Below are 21,506 nucleotides of genomic sequence, written 5' to 3' on the forward strand. Positions count from 1 at the left end.
GGGGAGCTGGCTGTGGTGATATCTTACGTTGATATGATAGCTTAAGAAGGGTTACAAAACGAATTCTTGAGAATTTGTAGTACCTCTCTGGGCCTCAGGTTTCTCACATAGCTGGTGTATATAGCTAGAAGGCCAATTTATTATTTTGCACTTAGAAATATCATTGTCAAGCCCAAGCCTGCATACAGATTGGCTGGCCAAAGCACTCTTTCCTTATAGACAAGGGCCAGGGAAGCAAAGTTATGGGATCAGAAATAGGGGAGTTTATTCTACAATGGGAATGTTTAACGTCATCCTCAGGAATTGACAGCCAGATGTATGTAAACGCATTGGGATTCTAGCTTTGCCTTCAAAGGGCATCTTCTCTCCTAAGCGGTGCTAAATGGGGCAGCAGTAACCTTCAGTCTGAGATCATCAAGCATGGCAGACAGCTGTCCTTCTCTGGCCTGAGTGTCCCTTGTGTAGCTATGTTAACATTTTCAGATAGATTTTGCCCTGCAAGGGAGTCAGAGTCATGTGGACATTGTGTATTTTCATTTGAATTCTTTTATCTGATCCTTTCTCTCACCAGGGGCAAGATCTTACAAATTCTTCATTTCCAAGTTCTTGGGAGTGGCTCATGGCTGTCTTGCCATGAGGGTTCACTTGTGCTACAAAGGATGTGAGTCTGTTAAAGCTTAAATGATTGTCTGTTATGTCTCTATTGGAGAAAATATGAGAGGAAATGAAGTTTGTGTCTCAGCTTGGAAAGTCGGTTTCCTCTGATCACCAATCATCTCCCCAATTTTCATCCGTCCCAGCCAGGTAGGCAGATCCTGCCTCCCATGCTGTATTAAGGGCACATTCCTTTAGGATAACACTTATATTTCATTATGCTTATTTTACAATTCTGCCTCCTCTAAATCATGAGTTCATGAGAGTAGGGACCATGTTTTACACACCTTGGATTTCCCAGAGCCCATATAGTGGATCAAGAGCAGTCAAGCTCTTGATCTCTGGAGTCAGACTGTCTAATGTGGGATCCTTGCTCCTGTGTTTCTTCCAAGTTCCCTCAGCCTCTGTTTTCTCACCTATTAAATGGGGGATATTAATAATAACCGCCTTGTAGATTATTGGGAAGAGTTGGAGATGCCATATGTAAAATGTTTAGCACACTAGCTGCCATTTGACACACATGAAATATTAGTGTTTAGTTAGTAGTAGTTGGTGCATGGGATACAGTTACTCAAAGAAATGGCACTGAGGCCAGGCATTCATGCCTGTAATCCCAGCACTTTGGGAGGCCAAGGTGGGTGGATCACCTGAGGTCAGGAGTTTGAGACCAGCCTGGCCAACATGGCAAAACCCCGTCTCTACTAAAAATACAAAAAATTAGCTGGGCGTGGTGGCAGGCACCTCTAATCCCAGATACTCGGGAGGCTGAGGCAGAATTGCTTGAATCTGAGAGGTGGAGGTTGCAGTGGGCTGAGATGGCGCCATTGCACTCCAGCCTGGGTGACAGAGCAAGACTCAAAAAAAGAAAAAAAGAAATGGGTACTGAGTGAATGGATGAGAGATGCAGCCAAGCCTGTGAACAGAAGTCACGACTAGAGCTCCAAAACCACAAAATGGGTCCCCCTATCACAGCCCATTGACACTGAAAGGCATTTAATAAATGGGGTTGCAGTAGGAGGAGAAATTCTGGTGACTACAACAGATAGGTAAGTCAATCTCTGGGCTTCCTGAGGTTTTCAACATCTCATTCTTTGCCCAAAAGGGGCCTTTCCTGGGAAGTCTCACGAAGACTCAGCTCCATTGCATTACAGAATTAATGTGCAAGGAAGGGATATTAGAGATTGTGGAATTCGACCCATCTCACTTCAGGAAAGATTTGGGTGCAGAGGGTTAAGGATAATATTCTTCTGAGGCTTGCCTGCCATCCCTGTGAAAAAGTCAGGCGACAGTGGTTGGAGGCAGGACTAGAGGCATACAGTGAGGTGTGTCTTCAATGTAAGGCCAAAGGCTAGCTGCCACATTTTAAGGCCCTTTTCAGGGGGAATTTTCTTAAAAGGGCTGCCTCAGCACAGATGCACTGGCATATGTCACCGTGGCAGGTAGACACATCTTAAAACAAACCTCACAAACACAATTCAAAACACACCGAGTCTGTAAGGACTGGTTCCTTACATTAGCTCATGAGTTCATCCCCTTGTCAAGAAGAATCGACTCTCTAGGTAGAAGGCAAAACACTTGATCCTCTCCAGAAGGCCACGAGAATTTAACTTCTTTCCCTTTCAGAACTGATAAGATCTCACATCACCACTCAGTTTGGCCCACAGGAGGAGTGAGGCCTGGCTCTGCTAAGAAGCTGGTAGTTGTCAGAGGGAGCTTGAGACCCCCAGATAAAGGGATTTTCAACTACCCGGCTGTACTTACATTTGGTTTTATTTCAGGCTTTCACACTCCGTGCTTACCTCACTGGCTTGTTATGTAGACCGAATGAGATGTGCATAACAGTGGGTTTAAACACAACATCTCTATGCAGATACGATCTTTCCCCATTGTTAAGGGCACTGATAATACAATGCCCTTAAAGAACTTTTGGTTTGAATCAATTTATAATCTGTATATTCATAAGCTTTGAGTGTGTGTGTGATTCTGATAAAGTGGGCTTGGGTGAGAGCTCGTTCCCATGGGAGAGCACGGAATGGAATAGGACATTAAAGGCAGGAGCTTGGCGCTACCTGCGTAACTCAGATCTCCCCAGGCCTCCCAAGCCTAAGGATACATAAACAGTCATTACCCCAATTCCACCACCTCTTGCTCCCACTTGTCCAGGAAGGGCTCTGTGAAGTGCTCCTTCAATATTTTGGTCTGTGTCAATGGGTGTTACCACTCTGCCACCTCCTACTGGGCCCCTTCATTTTCCCCTGCCAGGTCACGCCCTCCGCCTCACAAGCATGCTTCGTGGCACTGTGTTTGTCTTATGCTTCATTCTGTGTCCCACTTGGTTGGAGTGCTCTCACAGCAGGACTGCCTGAGCCCCTTTATTGTCCAGAGTTGAGGAGAAAAATCTCTTCTTTTTTATTTCCTGGTCACATCGTCCTCCCACACCGAGTCCAGTAGGCTCCACTAGGAGCAAAGCTCAGGGCTGTGCCTAGAATGGCCCTTCCCTCTTGATGGCTAGGACTTTGCTTCAGCTCCTACGGGCTGTACCTTCTTTTCTCAGAAGGCTTCTCTCTCTCTCAGGCAACAAACTTCTACCTCTCAAGGTCTGTGCTACCCTGTCCCACTCATGTTTTTTCAGATTTCCCAGAGGCATCTGTGGAGACTTTACTTCCTTTTTCCCTTGCCCCACCGCCCCAGCCTTTCCTAACATTCACTCATTCCACAGACTTCTTTGAATAATATTTGAACTATATGAAATGTTTTTCAAGCTGTCAAATAAAATTGTGTTTTAACTGCAAACAGTGCTGAAAACATCCTATAACTTAAAACCCTGTAACCCTAAAAGAAATTGCCTTGTGGAAAATGGAAGGACTTTGTTCAGTGATAATTTTATCACCTAAATTTCAGTTTTAAGAGATGCTTTAAACTTGAACACTGAGCTATATTTAAAAGGTTTTATTAAAAATATTTACTTAAAAATTATACCTTAGTGGAACTTTTCCTCCCCTCTTTTCCTCCTCCCTTCCTAGTTCTCTGGAGGTGAGTTCTGGGTAGAACTGGAGGTCTACAGAAGTTGGACTGGAGAGTGGTTCTGGTGTTTGCTCGGGGTGGTTTGGTGGGATGGGGAAGGAGATGAGCCCTCTATGCCTCTCTAACTTCCTCTATTCTCCAGCCCCTTAGCCTCTAGCTCTCTAGTATAGCCCTAACCTATTCTGTCTGCAAAATAGCTTCACTCAGTGTATAGTGGATAGAAAGATCCAGAAAGGGGAGAAAGAGGGCACCCAAGACAAATTTCCTTTATCCTGAAAATTTTTCCACATTTTCTCCTCCAATCAGAGAGCAGATTACAAGTTGACCCCATAGCCCCTTGTGCTGCTTGAAGAGTCTGACCTGAGAATGAGAGAAGGAAGGGTGGGCAAAGTCGTGCCTCCCTGTCGCAGTCAATCCTTTCTTTTGCAATTCTCTCCTCCTCTCCCCTCTGGTCATTGCTCCATTTCAACACCTGTAGGTCCCTGCAGTAACTTACAGCAGTACGAATCAACACCTTCCAGGAGAGTCCTTGGTCTTCGTGGCTTTCTGAAATCAGAACACCAGAATTCCTGTGCCTGGATTAAAATAAGTGGAGATGGAAGTTATTGGGGGAAATGAAGAGGTCATTTTTGGCCTGGGGTGCTTTCAGAGAGGTCTGGAGGAGCTGCTATGGTTTACATTGGAAGAGGATGGCGTGAGAGATCTGGGTCTTGAGAAGTCTTTTACGAGCCTCCCAATTCTGGGTTAGGTGTCTCTCCTACCTGCCCCCACAAGGCTTCTTCGCTTTACTACTTATCCCCCTGCTGGCTCTTGTATGATCTCCCATGACACAGTAAGCATCCCAAGCAGTACAGTATCCCCAGCCCTCGGTCCTAGCTCAATATAGGTTGCTTGTCACCCAGCCTATAATCCAGCACTTTGGGATGCCAAAGTGGGCAGATTGCTTAAGTTCACGAGCTTAAGACCAGCCTGGGCAATATAGTGAGACCTTGTCTCCACAAAAAAAAAAAAAAAAAAAAAAAAAAAAAATTTTGTATTTTTAGTAGAGACGGGATTTCACCATGTTAGCCAGGATGGTCTCGATCTCCTGACCTTGTGATCCGCCTACCTCGGCCTCCCAAAGTCCTGGGATTACAGGCGTGAGCCACTGCACATGGCCAAAAAAAAAATTTAAAAACTAGCAGGGTGTGGTGGCATATGCCTGTAGTCCCAGTTACCTGGAAGGCTGAGGCATGAGGATCACTTGAGCCCAGAAGGCAGAGGCTGTAGTGAGCCAAGATCATACCACTGCTCTCCAGCCTGGGCAACAGAACAAGACCTGGTCTCTAAAAATGTTGCTTGTCTATGAATGAAGTGGGCTGCCAGATTGGAAAGGTCACAGCACTCAGACTTAAAGACCTACTGATTTTTTGCTCTATCGTTTACTAACAAGGTTGAACACTCAGCCTCTCTAACCCTCAGGTTTTTTCAGTAGCAGAATGGGTTCAATTTATCTAATTCTACTAATAGGATCATGGAGAATGAGATTAACATATGTAAAAGGGCTTTATAGACTGTATGTTGCTAGTCACATATAAGATATTATCCAGATAAAGTTTGAGCAAAGAAAGTATCATATTGGCCATTTTATATAAAGCAATTGTCTTAGTCTGTTACAACAAAATGCCACAGACTGGGTGGCTTACAAACAACAAATATTTCTTGCTTACAGTTGTGGAGTAGGGTGGCTCATAGGGCAGCCTAAATAACAATCTGTGTCTCTTGCTTTCACTAACACTAATTCTGTTTTTTGTCTTTGATTTTTTTTTTAAATGAAACTCTAAGGCTTACAGGTGATTCCATTCTTCACAGGATTTGCACTGGTTCCAGCCAAATGTCCCAGAGCCCTTCTCTACTTGGGGCATTTTCAACCATGCAGGTGCTGTAAATTCAAACCTCAAAACCAAAGAATGACAAGCACAAGGCTGCAAATTTTCCAGAAAGTCCTTTTTTCACCACTCAAAATCCATATAGTCATTCATGTTTTCTTGTCCTCTCCCTTTTTCAATACACCGTTTTCCCCTTTAATCTGTGCTTTGACTTCAAAAGTCCCAGGTTTTGACAGATCTCCGTTTCACCTCCCCACCTGGCACAGACCCTGTCTCCTGCATAGTTAAAACCCAAGGGCACCCAAATTGTACAACACCCTCAGGACAGCCTGGCCTCAACACCTGCTTCCCACTCGGGTTTCTATTTCCCTCTCCATTTTTGGTAGCTTGGGATTTCCCCAACTTTCTTGTTTGTTGCATTTTCCCTAGCATTTCCAGGTATTTTGTAGTAGGAATGTTTTTCAGAATAGGTAGTCTGCTGTATCAGTAGAAACTGAACCCCTACCGATATTTTTACACAAGTAATGTCTAATAATTAACATGAGAAGGGGAATAGAACAAAGAGCCTGCCACCAGAACAAGTAGTAGCCCTACTCTTCAAACCAAAAGTGAATATGTATAACTACAAGATTTTTTTTTTAATGAGTTCAAGGGATGGAGCATCTAAAATAAGAACTGGTCCAAGAGATCCATAGGTATAGGGATGATAGCATCACTGCCGGGGTAAGCTCATGATGACCCCTGACCAACGAGAAAGTGTCTCCAGAGGCCAGCGGGAGGGTCTGCTTCTGCCTGCTCCCAGCCCTGACTCCCTGACCTGCTCCCCGTCATCCAGTTTCCAAAGAGGAGAACCCTGAATTTCTTGCCCTGGGGAAAAGCCTTGAGTGATTCAAAGGACAGGAACTGCCAAACACGAGTATGGGTTGAAATACTAAGTTTTTCTGCCCCTGTTTTCTTAAAACAGTTCAAAAAAGGATTCAGAGAAATTGGCTCTTGCTACAGGACAAATTGAATACTTGAGTCAATCATCCAATGATTTGTCACAACACTGAACAAACACCAGAGCCTTTGCTAAAGGTAAGGAGACAGATGTTCTTGATAGAATCATATCCATTTGTTGATCCCAGGAGTATTCCTAAACAAGTTGATGGTCTAACTTTGAGGGGCTTGGTGGCAATGTAGAGGTGTGGATGGTGAGGAAGGGGAACCACTCTTGCTTATTGTCTTCCATGATCTTCAGACCAATGAACTGTGCACACCCTCCCTTCATCCTGCACTTAGTCATACATGAAGCTTCCTTGTCTCAGTAGATCCCATTGGATTTTCATCTTTGTTATTAAATCAGGGCATTTGGCATGCTTATTTTATAAGGACCATCTTATGACATGTAGGTCCTTTGGCTGAGGGAGAAGAAACGCCTCCACAAATTTAATTACCCTCAAGTGAGCAGCACTGGGTGCTTGTCACATCAGAACACCCCAACAATTGGGAACAAATCTGTATTTAACCTAGAGACAAGACACTTTGAGCCTCAAAGGATAATGCTCTCAGAGTTTACTTTCTCCCCTTATTCCCTTTCGGGCTACCAAGGTTTTTAGCCACTGCTGAAGCTACTTTGTATTTTAAATCCAGTCCTTTGATTAATTTTAAAACTGCAAGGTTTTTTCTTTCCTCTCACCCCTAAATTCAAGGCCCAGAAAGGCCTGGTGCTGTACCCAGAATCACATTTCTCACCTGGGGCAGAGTCTCCAATTCCTAGGGCAGTTTCAGTCCCCTATCTCCTCAGCGCTTCCCAGAAGATAGTAATGGATGACATGAACCTGGCAAACACCTGGGAATTACTGCCCTCTAAAGTGGTGGAAGGAGTGGATCTGAGGGCCTATCTTGGCCGACGTAGATTTGGTATCAACACCTGTTGAGTAGAGAGGCCAAACAGACCGCACCCAGCTCTGCCTATAACTCTCCAACCTAACTCATGCCATGCCTTGTGAGGAGTTAAACAAATCCTCGATTATGTTCTTCATAGGATCAAATCGCTCAGGGTACTTGTAAGGTGCGGACCATTATTTTATAGGCATGTAATGCTTCCACCTCTTGCATCCTTCCCTTTTTCAAAGGCTGTCACAGCAACAAGGCCCTTCTCTGCAGGTGTCAGGAGACCTTCACATTAACTTTCCTTGGACAAGTAACATCAGAACAAATTCTCCTTTGAACTTAGGTCAGAGAAATCTAAACCTCATGGAGGGTATGAAATGCAAACCATCTGTATGAATTAGTCTTTGAGTGCATTATGATATTGGGAACTTACTCTTTTAAAAAAAATTTTAAAAATTATTTCAGTTTTTTGTTAATTTTGTTTTTGAGATTGGGTGTTACTATGTTGCTCAGACGGATCTGGAACTCCTGGGTTCAAGCAATCCTTCCACCTAAGCCTCTTGAGTAGCTGGGATTACAGGTGTATGCCACTACACCCAGCTAAAGTTATTTCGTTTCTAATTGACACATGATAATTGTACCTATTTATGGGATACAGTGTGATGTTTCAATATATACATACATTGTGTAATGATCAAATCATAGTATTTAAGCATATCCATCACCTCAAACATTTATCAATTCTTTGTGGTGGGAACATTTGGAATCCTCTCTTCTAGCTATTTTAAAATATACAGTATACTATTGTTTACTACAGTCACCCATCTGTGCTATAGAACACCAGAATTTATTTCTCCTATCTAACTAATTTTGTACTTGATCAATCTCTTCCCATCATCTCCTCCCTATTACACTCCTAAGCTCTGGTAACCACTATTCTAGTCTGTATTTCCATGAGATCAACTTTTTAAGATTCCATGACTGACATTGTATGGTATTTGTCTTTCTGTGCCTGACTTCTTTCACTTAACATGAGGTTCATCTATGTTGCTGCAAAAGACAGGATTTCATTATTTTTTATGACTAAGTAGTATTCCGTACTATAGATACACCACATTTTTATCCATCCATCTGTTGATGGATGCTGAAGTTGATTCTTCATCTTGGCTATTGTAAATAGTGCTGCAATAAACTTGGGAGTGCAGGTCTCTCTTTGACGTGTTGTTTTCATTTCCTTTGGATAAATATCCAGTAGTAGGATCACTGGATTATATGGTAGCTATATTTTAATTTTTAGGAACCTCCATAGTTTTCCATAATGACTATACTAATTTACATTCCCATCAACAGTGTATTAAGAGGAACTCCTCTTTTTTTTGTTTTGAGATGAAGTTTTGCTGCATCGCCCAGGCTGGAGTGCGGTGGCTTGACCTCAGCTCACTGCAACCTCCACCTCCCAGGTTCAAGTGATTCCTGTGCCTCAGCCTCCTGAGTAGCTGGGATTACAAGCAAATGCCACCACACCTGGCTAATTTTTGTATTTTTAGTAGAGACGGGGTTTCACCATGTTGGCCAGGCTGGTCTCAAACTCCTGGCCTCAAGTGATCTGCCTACCTTGGCTTCCCAAAGTGCTGGAATTATACGCATGAACCTCTATGTCCGGTCATCTTTCCTTATCTTTCTCTGGAAAGAAGTAATTCTCAATTTTAGAGAAAGCTCTGTTGTGAATATTTAGCAGTTTTGCCTTTCCAGCATCTGAACTACACCTCCAGGCCACCTCAAGACATGTTGAAGGTAAGGCTTACCACAAAAGGTAACCTAACTAACCTGGCCCCTGGCGAGTGGGGTTGGATGCCACTGCCCTGGATTTTAAATCTGAAGCAGGTGATACAGGGAAATATGGGGTACTTAAAATTCTGGCAGTACCAGCAACATCTTAAGATTGCTTACTGGTGGGATTTCAGGGGCAGTTGCAGCGACATCCAGACCCTTCTGTGGCATGACCTTGGCTGTGTTTCTAGCACCTGGACTCCCTTGGCACCTGGACATTGCCCAAGCTTGGTTCTCCGTGCACATTCTCGGTTTTGCAAGTTATTCCATCTCCTTCCAATAATTTCCTTTTCTGCTTAAATTAACTAGAAATAGCTTGTTGTTTGCAACCATGGATCCTGACTAGCCCTGCCTCCTTAAAGTTGTTTCAATGGATGAGTGACTGTTTAATGAGTGAGCTATGCTTATGGCATCTTATCAAAAGGTACTGAAAGTAGGAGAGCTTCATGACTGAAGCTTGAAGGACTTTTACTTCTCCAGCTGCTGACAGTGGGGAACAGGAAAGGAGGTCATTGAAAGCCAGCAGGAGGTGGTGGTCTATGTTAAATCACCCATGTGACTTTGCTACAGCTCCCACACCCCCAACTTAAAACCAGGTACTGACAGGCATCCTGTGGATTTATTTTTCCAGCTCTGCCCTACCTCTTTTGCTGGCTGTCCTTTCCAGTCCAAAGTCAGGCCCCACAGCTGGATGAAATAAAATGGTTATATTGGGAGGCCTTAAAATTAGCATGGTTCAATATGTCTTAAAGTTGGGGCCATTCCCTGGGTAAAGAATGGAGGTTTTCTCACTTTCTCTGCTGCAGCTGCTGGGGATAAAGTCAGGAGCTGTCTGCTCCAAGGGCTCCCCCAACCAGGTCTGACTCTCTCCCCACTACTTTCCAAATTCATTCGCTGCTGCATTCACCATGTACCACAGTGAAAGACAACCCCACTCCATCAATGGCACATTATCATGTGGCTTTCCATTTTTCTTAATCACCTTATTCCTTTGCTCTTCCAAAGTTGAGGATAAATTATTTAACAAGTCTCTAGGGTTGACTTTATGAGAACTTAAAGCCAGTGCCCATCTGCTATAGGTTAGGGTGAGCCAAACGCTGAAAGTTAATCCTTCTTGTTCCACTCTGGAAAACACCCAGCCATGCACACATACACGTGTGCACACGTGAGCAGTCACAGACCCCCACACCCTACAACAGCACCTCCCAGACCACATGGCCCAAGTAGTAAAACATCAAGGCTTGAATCACCATACTCAGGCCAATAAAAACTTAACTTTGCACTCTCATATAGTTGAGCTTGTGCTTGCAAAATTCCCTGCATGCGCCTGGCTCTGTGATAGAAACACTGTCATGCTTTTCAGACAAGGGAATAGGTAATATTTAAACATGAATATACACCTATACCTTTCTGACACATGCATTGAATGTGTGGCGTATCAGAGATGAAAGAAAAGTATACAATATACACACACATATTGTATAATTGTATAATTTATTAATTTCATCACATTTAGTTTAAGAGGCAGAGATCAGCTAATGCAATAGTTTTCAACCTTTTTCAATAGAAGTGGGTTTGAAACTTGGTCCAGCCACATTCTTACTGGATGGCCTTGCTAAGCCAAAGCTCAGTTTTCTTAAATCTGTAAAACAGGGATTAAAAATAGTATGTACCTTACAGTATTACTGTGACAACTAAATGAAGTCTTAGCACAGAGCCTGGCAGACAGCCAATGCTATTACTGGCTAAGAACATGGTAGCTATTATTGTTATTATTATTCACCCCTGAATGGATTCTATTTTGCAGGAGTTTGTCCACAAAACTGCATTTATGAATTAGTCATGAATTTACTCTCGCTAACTTCTAGTATTCAGAAACATTAATATCACCTCATCAGAACTTCTCACCTGAAACATCAGTTATAACGTCAATAAAAGATAAAGACCATTTCTAATTAAGTTTAACCTGAGTAGTCTTATTGTCAATGAGTTATAAACATTAGAATTTTAATAAGGTTTTTGATATTTATGTAGAACTGGCTTAATGCAATTTCATGTTTCAGAAGAGGAAACAGATGTCCAGAGAGGGGACTGTGCCTCAGGCCACAAAGCAGCAACACAAACCCAGATCTCGAACCATGAGGCCCCCTTCTGTCTACTTTGGCTTGTATTTATATCCAACTAAGGGCCTACGGAAGATCTGGTATATTTTACAGGCCATGTCCTTAATCAGGAACCATACTGAAAACCTATTGGATTATGTGTCCAGCAACTTACCTCATCCTAACCCTAGCCGTTTTTGGAAACTGCTCTCCCTTCATTCCCCACCATGGTGCCTGGTGGCCATGTTTGTAAGATATGAATCAAGCCCGGTCACAGTCAATGGGCCCAGGTTGGGCCCAATAGTCACTGGGTCAGGTTGCGCCAATAGGAATATTTCTTAGGAAGAGGGAATGAAGTGGAGAGAGATCTAGTCTTCTCCAGGTGGATAGACATCATTATTGGTTATATTTTCAAAGGTGTGTCCAGGGAAGCAGAGGAAGCCAAGGTATAAAAAGAGAGAAGAAATAAGACCTTTTAAGACGAGAGATAGAAGATTCAGATTCTTTATGGCTGTGTCTCTCAGATTCTAGTTTATTTTGAGATTCACTGCATGCTTGCCCTTGGGTTTTGGGAAGCATTGTTGAGTAAATTTTTGAGACGGAGTCTCGCACTGTCGCCCAGGCTGGAGTGCAGTGGCCGGGTCTCAGCTCACTGCAAGCTCCGCCTCCCGGGTTCACGCCATTCTCCTGCCTCAGCCTCCCGAGTAACTAGGACTACAGGCGCCCGGCCACCTCGCCCGGCTAGTTTTTTGTATTTTTTAGTAGAGACGGGGTTTCACCGGGTTAGCCAGGATGGTCTCGATCTCCTGACCTCGTGATCCACCCGTCTCGGCCTCCCAAAGTGCTGGGATTACAGGCTTGAGCCACCGCGCCCGGCCGCAAGTAAATTCTTTCCTGGTTTAAGCTAACATGAGTCTTTTCTCAACTAAGGATTTGAGAAATGGGGTTATATTCCAGAATGCTGGAGCAGTAAGCAATCAACACTATATTGCCCACTAGAGCATCATACCTATGGCGAGAGATTTTTCTCGTCCATCTGTAATGATCCTTTCATTGCTTCAAATCTCTTGAAGGTGTGGCATGCCTCTGGCCATGGTCTCTGAAGACCAGGTCTACAATTATTCAGACCCCCAACTCCTGTGATATTTTGCTTGTAAAATGTCTAATGATTTTTACCAGACTGTTCTTTTCTTTCCACTTCTACCACCCATTGCCCTGAAGGCAACTTGGGCTTCCACAAAACTTGCATTTCACCATCTAGTAGAATACTCTTTGCTTCAATGTGGCAGGTATGGCTCCAGAACTTGTGCCTCTTTTGTCACTCATGTGGGGTCAGAACTCTTCCCCCAGAACACAAAATGAATGACTAGAGAGAGGTCACAGTGGAGGGAACCACACACATTACAGAACACTCTCAACTCTGGAGCTCATGTGGAGGGCACACTCACTGAGAGCACATCTAAGTTTGAGCTGGGGATTCTGCCTAGTTGTAGAGCTGACTCAGAGCTCAGGGAAAATATAGCTCATCAATTGCTGAACTGGGTAGTTAAGTATAAATATGTACATAGGTGTATGTGTATAGAAATATTTTAAGAAGAATATTTCAGAGGCAAATATTTTAACAAATCAGCCCTCTGTAACACATCGGGACCATGTGCATTTGCAATCCAAAACATGTTTACTTAGGCAGGAAGTAAGCTTGTTAGAAACTATGTGAAACATTTGGACTCATCCATTCAGCAAATATTTTGTGATTACCTACTATGTGCTATTTAGCTATGTACAAAATGAATACAGTTCCTTGCCATTGTGAAACTTCTATCTCCTAGGCATGAAAGCTCAAATGGAAATATTAACAATGGCAAATAGTAATGAAAGTGCTGTCTATTCAGCACCCTTTATTTCAAAGTATTGTGCTAATACAGTTTTTATGTTATTTCTTATGTTCCACCAGAAGATATACTTTGTAAGTGAAGGAACGGTCTTTGTATTCGTCAGTGTCCAGTGCTTCACCCATATTTGGTCTCAGTAAATATTTGATTAAATGATCCCCCCATAAATTCTATGAGTTTGGTATTATTATGCCCATTTAACAGGTGGTAAATTGAGGATCAGAGAGGTTAATAATTTGGCCCAAATCACGCAGCAAAAAGAGCCAGGATTTAAACCTAGAGTGTTTTCCAATACACCAAAATATTACTTTTGCATATATTCGTTGGACTAAAGTGTTTTGGAGCTCATGTCACTCTTTACAATAAGTTGGGTTTGTAGTGATGAATTATAGCACTTGCAGTCCCTGGAATACTATTCTGTGCCAACAAGAGAATGCAATCTCTGATCAAAGTGTTAACTTTATGTTACTTGCATATCCCAGGCTTCACCAGCCCAGCTAGTGACTAACAATGAGCTATGGTTAACATTAATAACCCAAAGCCCCTGTTTTTGCCCGTCTGCAGGCTCTTTAGCATCTCTTTCCTTAAATGAAGCCAACCACCCACTCCTGTTACCCCATCTCCACTGTGCACACACAAATACTTATTGAAGTTGTTGAAGATCAGCCTACATAGATCTCAAGCCCATTTGTGAGTTAGTCAACAGCCACCATGAGATATCCACAGCTTTTATCTTCTACTGCAGCTTTGCTTTGTCAACCTCTACTGTGAAAGAAGCTGTTGAGGGTAACTACACTGTTGCTGCTGTTAATAGTGCATTTTGGAAAAATAAGGACGATGCCTCTCAGCTCTCCCAAAGCTTCCATCCCTGAGGATGCCAGATGGAGCTGGATTCTGTGAAGAGCCCAGGAGAATGGCCCAATAAATCATGTGTAACCTGCTCCTGAAGCAACACTCATGCATCCTGAGTCTTAGTGTCTCTTCTTCATGCCAAGCCAAAATGCTCTCTATATGCCCAAATCCAGGGACAGGAAGCCTGGGGGAGTGCAGAGATTCTAAACATGTTCAGGTAGCAGAAGACCAGGAAGCATGGCTTCCCATGAGCTCTGGAAAGCCGTGAGAGTCATTGATGTTTTAAACTAAAAATAACTAAGTACTATGGTTTTGCTAAATGATTATCCTGGCCAATATTAACAGAAAACAAGAGTTTAAACACATGCCCACAAATACACAAACTCCTTACTGAGGAAATTCAACTCATTAACACTGTACATGTGTAAGTGAGAGAAAGATTGAGATTGGGAAAATGTCCATGTTATTGTACTTTAACTGCATGGCAGACACAGGCCATGAGGCGCCACTGTTCTGAAAAACACTCAAAAAGGGCTGAGCCCAGGAGTTATTCAGGTGATTTGGGGAGTGTTATTTGCATCTCAGAGTCTATACGATGCCATTCCTCTGAACCTCACATCCTACTCTGTAAGATAAAGTGGTTACACTTGATGTTTTATTGGTCTTCATCCTGCTTTAGCTGTCTGAGACTCCCATTGAAATTAGTAGGCCAGGGTATAGAAAGTTTTGGGGTAAAAGAACATGCTTCAAGGAGAAAAAGCCAAGAAAGGAGGTTTATTGGGTGGTAAGAAGTTTATGATACAGCTCAGAACCTCACTGTGGTCTATATCTACAAGGGTGGCACTGTAATTATAAGGAATTTTACAGGGAACATTCCCAGCCAGGAATAATATACTTTTAGCCTTTTACCCATACTTCTCAGTGCCTATGCACAAGAACTTATTGAGCCCCGTAGACTCCCAGAATGGGTTATAAGTATCATCGTGTCTTTCTCATGCAATAAAAGGAGTGTTACCTCTGGGCTCCCAGTTACCCACCAACTCAGTGGTCCTCCAGGGGTGGTCTTGGCTCCCCCGGTGGTCCTTCAATGGACTTCCAGGGGCCTCTGAGTCACCCTCCTGGAGCAGTCATGCTTGTCAATAGCATTGTCTCTGCTTATGCTCCAGGAGGGATTTAGAACTCACTTGTGCTGTGCCTTCTGAGAGTTAGCCAGATTTTAACACCATTCTTTTTGTTTCCCTTAGGACATCGTCCATACCCACCCTGTCCTTCATTTTTACAATGTTAAATCATTGAAGCTGTTAGATGGCCTGAGTGTTCTCTGGTTCTGGCAAGGTAGCTCTTTCCTCCAAAGTGTTAGATTCTCTGCTTCATCCTGGCTTTTGGCTAACATAATACCCTGTAATGCTGAATTTCACACCTTCAAGTGGGCATGGCATTGTTCAGAAGTGTTAGCACAGAAGTCATCTCCTGTTAGAATAACAGTTGTTTTTCTCATCCAAAGGGAAATGTTGGTTGTCAAGATATCATCCAGACTGTGCTACTTTCCTGCCTCCTAAAAGGCCAAGAAAGGAAACCATGAAAAAAATAGAGAAATTATTTGTAGGTCAAGGTTTGTTATTCAACATTAAGATTTCAGTTTAGTGGAGAGACAGGAAGGAAAAGAACATACACAGGCCCACCCAAACAGTTTATTAATGTCTACATTTTTTTTCTTGTTATTGGCTGTTATTTCAAAGGCTCTTGAGTGGATACAGAGTCGTATATTTTTCTAAAGTAGTAACTGCAAAATTTTATGTTTTATATTGAAGCTCCTATCTATTGGCTCAATTTTTCAATAAAAGAAACTTTAAACCACAACAACCTGAGATCCCTGGAACATTTAAAAACATATTTTGTTTGTTTGACAATAAAATTTCACATCTGGGCTGACAAGCCTGGTGCCAAGTTTCAACCTAATACAATGTCAAATTGATGAGCTATTACGTTCAAGCAAAAGCAAGAAAACTCAGGCCTCTGATGGTTGCTTGATAGCCCTTTGCCCACAGCCTGATGCTATAATGACAGTGTAGCTCTGCTGAGTGACCAATGAACTCAAAGTCCTGCTAGAGACCATCTTTCTAGGAAAGAAACATCGCATTTTAATTTACTCTTCATTAAGAGGTTATTAGGCAGAGCCCAAGTATCTGGCCTTTTCCATTTATATCATCTGTGCCAGTAAACGCTCTCATAAGCCTAGTTGTAAGACTCTAGTTAAATGTGATTTGGCTTATTCAAACTAGTCCTCCTTCAGAGGCTACTGCTTCTGTACTAATTACTTCCTGTTCTCTTTCCTCTGCACAGCAACAGTACTTCATTTAAAACTGAATGTAAGTGGTCTATAACATCAACAAAAAAAAAAACCCTAAATGTGTAAGGGCTCAAGGTTTATTATTTCTTGCTTATATAAAGTTCAAAATATGCTCTCCATCAGCATGTGAGGCAGGGGCCCAGGGTCCTTCCCCTTGACTCTGCCATCTGTCTCACATGAACTTTCTGTATCCACCCAGCCTACGGGAAACAGCACAGCAAATCACATCCTGAGGTATTAAGGACCAGGAGTGGGGTGTCATGTATTACTTCTGTTCACATTTTTAGTCACAAGACCAAACTGACCACAAAGCCATCTAGGAAATGTAGCCCAGCTCTGTGCCCAGGAGAAAATGGGATTGGTGAATCATGATCTGACCTCTGCCCCACCCCAGCTCTAACCATAACATTGAATGTTATAGCATTCTGAACCCCCACCCCTACCCCTACCCCATCACAGAGAGTATAGGGGCCCCCAGCACAGGGACTATCAGAGAATCATATCTACTCTCAGTTCTGATCCTGTTCTCTGGGTGAAAAAAATGGGTGGATTTCAGCCAGAAAAGGAATAGTGTAGACATATTTTATAAATCTTGGACCTCTATTATGAGAACAGACTATTAGAGCAGATGTAGCTGATAAGGCCATCTTTTGCAAAATTGAAGAAATTGTCTTTTCTGGTTATAAAAATAATATGCGTTCATTGTAAAAATTCAGAAAAATGCTGAAAACGTTTTAAGAAAGATAAAAATCAACAATAATCTTTCTCCAAGATATGCTAAAAAATGTTTATATACACTGATAGATTTCTTATGTACATATAATTTGAATTAATTTGTGTCTGCAAAACAGATCATATTGTGTGATATATACTATTTTGCAATCTGCTTTTTCACTTAACAAGATATGTTATGAACATCAATACATGTAAATAAATGTAGATCTGCATCATAATTTTTGGCTACATATTTGATCATATGGACATGTGTGAGAATAATCATATAATACATTCAGCTTAGCTGAACAAGTGCAGACTTACTCAGTTAGACCTGGGATTATGTCTATCAGTTTATCCCCAGAGCATGCCAAGATATCTTGCTTGTTAAATGAAATTTATAAGAGGCCATGGTTTGGACTAGCCTCCTGCAAATCAGACCAAACGGGAATGGAGTCACTCATGCTAGGTGCCACCTAATCCAACTGAACTCTGAAACAGGCCAGTTTTCAAAAAAAAAAAAAAAAAAAAAAAAAAAAAAGAAAGGCCAGGAGAGTCATAGCAACCAATCTCAAGGGGCCCAGTTCACCTCAGCCAGCAAGCTAAGGAAGTCCCCTCTGTTTAAACCATACAAGAAAAGTAACTTTGAAATAACCAGTCTGATTTTCCTTTCTCTGTTTCTGCTTTCCTCTGCCTTTTTCTGTCTATAAAGCCTTCCTCCTCTGCTCAGCTCATGGGAATACTCATTTTATAGAATGTGGCCTGATTCTAAATTGCAAATAGAAGCCAATTAAGATCTTTAAAGCAAATTTGTTATACTTCTGTGTTTTAATATGCTCATGATAGATTCTCAACAGGGCTCAATCAAGCAGGCCTTTGCGAAATTGGGAGCGCCTCTCAGGCTTTGGTGTGTATGCACATCACATGGGGAGTTTGTTTAAATGCCAACTATGATATAGAAGGTCTAGGTGGGCCATGAGATTCCAGAATTTCAACAAGCTTGCAGGAGATGCTCAAGCTGATAGACACTAAATAGCAAGGATTTAGACTACTGGTTCTCAACTAGGGGGGATTTTGCCACCCAGGGGACATTTGGCAAAATCTAGAGAAGTTTTTGGTTATGATTATGTATAGGAGAGGGAGGAGACGGAGGAGACGGAGGAGAGGGAGGAGAGGGAGGAGAGGGAGGAGAGGGAGGAGAGGGAGGAGAGGGAGGAGAGGGAGGAGAGGGAGGAGAGGGAGGAGAGGGAGGAGAGGGAGGAGAGGGAGATACTGGCATCTAGTGGGTAGACTCCAGGGATGCTGCTAAACATCCTACAATGCACAGAGCAACCTCCACAACAAATAATTATCTGGCCCAAATTGTCAATAGTGTCACTGTCAAGAAACTCTGATCTAAACTAGGCTTTTTCAGATAATATTTCTCATCTGAACCATAGAACACAGAAACATTTTTTTGACTATTTTCTCAATTCTCTGAAGGATGAGTAATAGTAATCTAAATGTATAAGAGACAACTAATTCATTACATACAACAGATGCTTTAGGGAATTCCAGCTTAATTCTTGTCCAGAACTCTTAAAAACTCTTAATTCTTGTCCAGAACCGGGTATGGTGGCTCATGGCTATAATCCCAGCACTTTAGGAGGCTGAGGTGGGTGATCACTTAGGCTCAGGAGTTCAAGACTAGCCCAGACAACATGGCAAAACCCTGTCTCTACAAAAAATAAAAATAAAATAAAAATATATGCCAGGTGTGGTGGCATGCACCTGTGGTCCCAGCTACTTGGGAAGCTGAGGTGAGAGGATTGCTTGAGCCTGGGAGGTCAAGGCTGCAGTTAGCCAAGATCATGCCACTGCACTCCAGCCTAGTGGCTTAAGGGAAGTCAAAACCTCATCGTTTTGTTTTTCTCTCTGCCTCCCTATTTCCCTCTCTATCTTCTGTTCTCCCTCCCCTTCCACTTCCCTCCCTTTCATGAGAAGAGGGATCTGAAATGACTTTTTGCACTTTATGAGTATAAAAATTCCCTTGAGGGCTAAATAATTGATTGGAAAAACAAATCTATGGAGTGCATGGATTGGTTTGGTTGAGAGACAGTCTGAAGAGCTTTTCATAAATCTGTGACCCTACTAGACCAGTCTTAATGCAGAGCTGTAGCCAATAAAGCAAGTCCAGCCAAAGGTATTCAAGATCTGTACTTGAACTTCTTGAATACCACAAAAGGGATAATAGAACATAATATTTCAATACAGAGGAAATGTAAACATTTCGTTTTCTTCATTTTCTCATATGTAGCTGTTCCCTCCCTTTTCTTGATTGAAATACCACTCAATTTCTCCACCAGCCTTACCTATTCTCAGACCTTTTATATTTCTCCCCAGTTACTCCCAATTCTGTGTCAAACAACAACAACAACAGAAAAAACAACATTGCTGAGAAGAATCTGCCTTCTTTATTAGGTAGCAAGTGTAAGACTCAGGATTCCAAGAAATGACCATCAGCCAGGAGGATTTTCAACAAACTCTTCTAGGTTACATTTCTACTCAAGATACCATGAGGTAAAATTGCTCAGTCTTCTGCTGATGAGACACCTTTTCTTGAATAATTTCGAAGTTCCAAACAGATCTGGAGACTTCAAGAAATAGGTCCATTTAAGCCCATGCTCCATGGACATGACCTCCCTATGACTTCTCTCTCCACAAGGTAACCAGCTTTCATCATCAAAAATGAAAATGACATTGATGAGATGCAATTGAGGCTGGAGAATAGGGTCTGGAGGCAGGAAACCTAAGGCCAATTTGTGCTGACTTCCTAGAAATGAATCAAAATGAAAACTCCAACTTTCCACGCTTAAGTAACAAAAGAACAGAGGCTGCTCCCTTTGCAAGCCCCACCGCTTTCTGCATCGCAGATGAGAAATGGCCAGTACCTCTGCTTGGTCCCCCTCCTGCAACCAACCAGACATCTGCATAGGGTATTACTTCATAACTTCACTTCAGTCTCTGACTGGTCACCTTCCACAACCCATTAGACTGGTTGTGCGCCACTCCTTCATTTACATAGGCTGTAAACCAACTAACTACTGGGAAACCTCTAAAGGGTATGTAAACCCCAGAACATTCTGTAACCAGCGCTCTGGAGCTGCTGGTGCGCGTACTCCCACTCTGTGGGGTATACTTTCGTTTCCACAAGTCTGTGCTCTTGTTGCTTCGTTCTTTGGTTGCTTTGTTTCTTTCGTCCAGTTCTTTGTTCAGAACGCCAAGAACCGGGACATGCTGCAGTCAAGACCCTCCACCAATAACACAATTAGGACTCTTCCTGTTTGGCAGAATCAGACTTCCTCTTTTCATAAACAGAAATACGAAGTAGCCAGCACGCCAAAATTGTCATAACATTGAGTGAGAGGTAAACAGTGAAGAACGCCTGGTGATTTCCTTGGTTCACCTTCTTCCAAGCCTTACTGTGCCATGTGCTCCTGGCGGCAGGTTACCCAGGAAGGAAGCATTGTAACTTTGTGGCTGACCAGGCAGGATTGTCACACGGCTCCTGGCGCAGGCCCAGACATATTCACGAATCACTCCATAGTGATTCTGATGTGCTGCCAGAGTTGAGAACTAAAGATTAAAGCCCTTGGCTAGTCAGGAGGATTCCATTCCTCCCCAACATGGGCTGTGCCCTCATTTAACCAATGCCTTGCCAGCCCATGTTAGATGGATGTAATGGTTAATTGTAGGTGTCACCTTGACTGAATCATAGGTGCCCAGATTAAACCTTATTTCTGGGTATGTCTGTGAGGGTGTTTCCATGTGAGTTTAGCATTTGAATCAGTGGACTCAGTAGATTGCTCTCCCTTAGTGTGTGTGAGCACCATCCATTCACTGAGCGCCCGAGGAGAACAAAAGTCAGAGAAGGGAGAAATTTGCACCTTTTTCTCCCAGCCCGCCTGCTTGAGCTGGGACATCTCATCTTTTCCTGCCCTCAGACTGGGATCTATACCATCTGCTCTCTTGGTTTCCTGGCCTTCAGACTGAATCTGAGTTATACTACCAACTTTCCCACATCTCCAGCTAGCAAACAGCAGACAGTGGGACTTAGCCTTCACAATCATGTGAGCCGATTCCTCATAATAGCTCTCTCCGTGTGTGTGTGTGTGTGTGTGTGTGTGTGTGTGTGTGTGTGTGTGTGTGTGTATAAGGTCTCCTATTGATTCTGTTTCTCTGGAGAACCCTGACGAATACAATGGCCATCCTGTCTCTCCTAAGAAAATGGTGAGCCACAAGCACCTCCCCCCGCGCCCCCCCCCCCCACACACCCTTCCTTTGGTTTCCAGTTGTCTGGCATTTA

The 21,506-nt window shown here is 42.8% G+C and overlaps 1 long non-coding RNA gene across 1 annotated transcript in view; it reads right to left on the bottom strand.

The window, feature by feature from the left end:
* LOC135971113 (uncharacterized) overlaps positions 1-20,653 on the bottom strand; it is a 69,274-nt gene extending 48,621 nt beyond the window's left edge. The window contains exons 1-2 of the long non-coding RNA XR_010587194.1: positions 19,591-20,653; positions 942-1,070 (exon numbers count right to left, since the gene is read on the bottom strand). This is a non-coding gene — a long non-coding RNA (uncharacterized lncRNA). The remainder of the gene's footprint in view (positions 1-941; positions 1,071-19,590) is intronic.
* Positions 20,654-21,506: the final 853 nt, after the last annotated feature.

This window comes from Macaca fascicularis, chromosome 6 (assembly GCF_037993035.2).
Source record: "Macaca fascicularis isolate 582-1 chromosome 6, T2T-MFA8v1.1".
Lineage (NCBI taxonomy): Eukaryota > Metazoa > Chordata > Mammalia > Primates > Cercopithecidae > Macaca > Macaca fascicularis.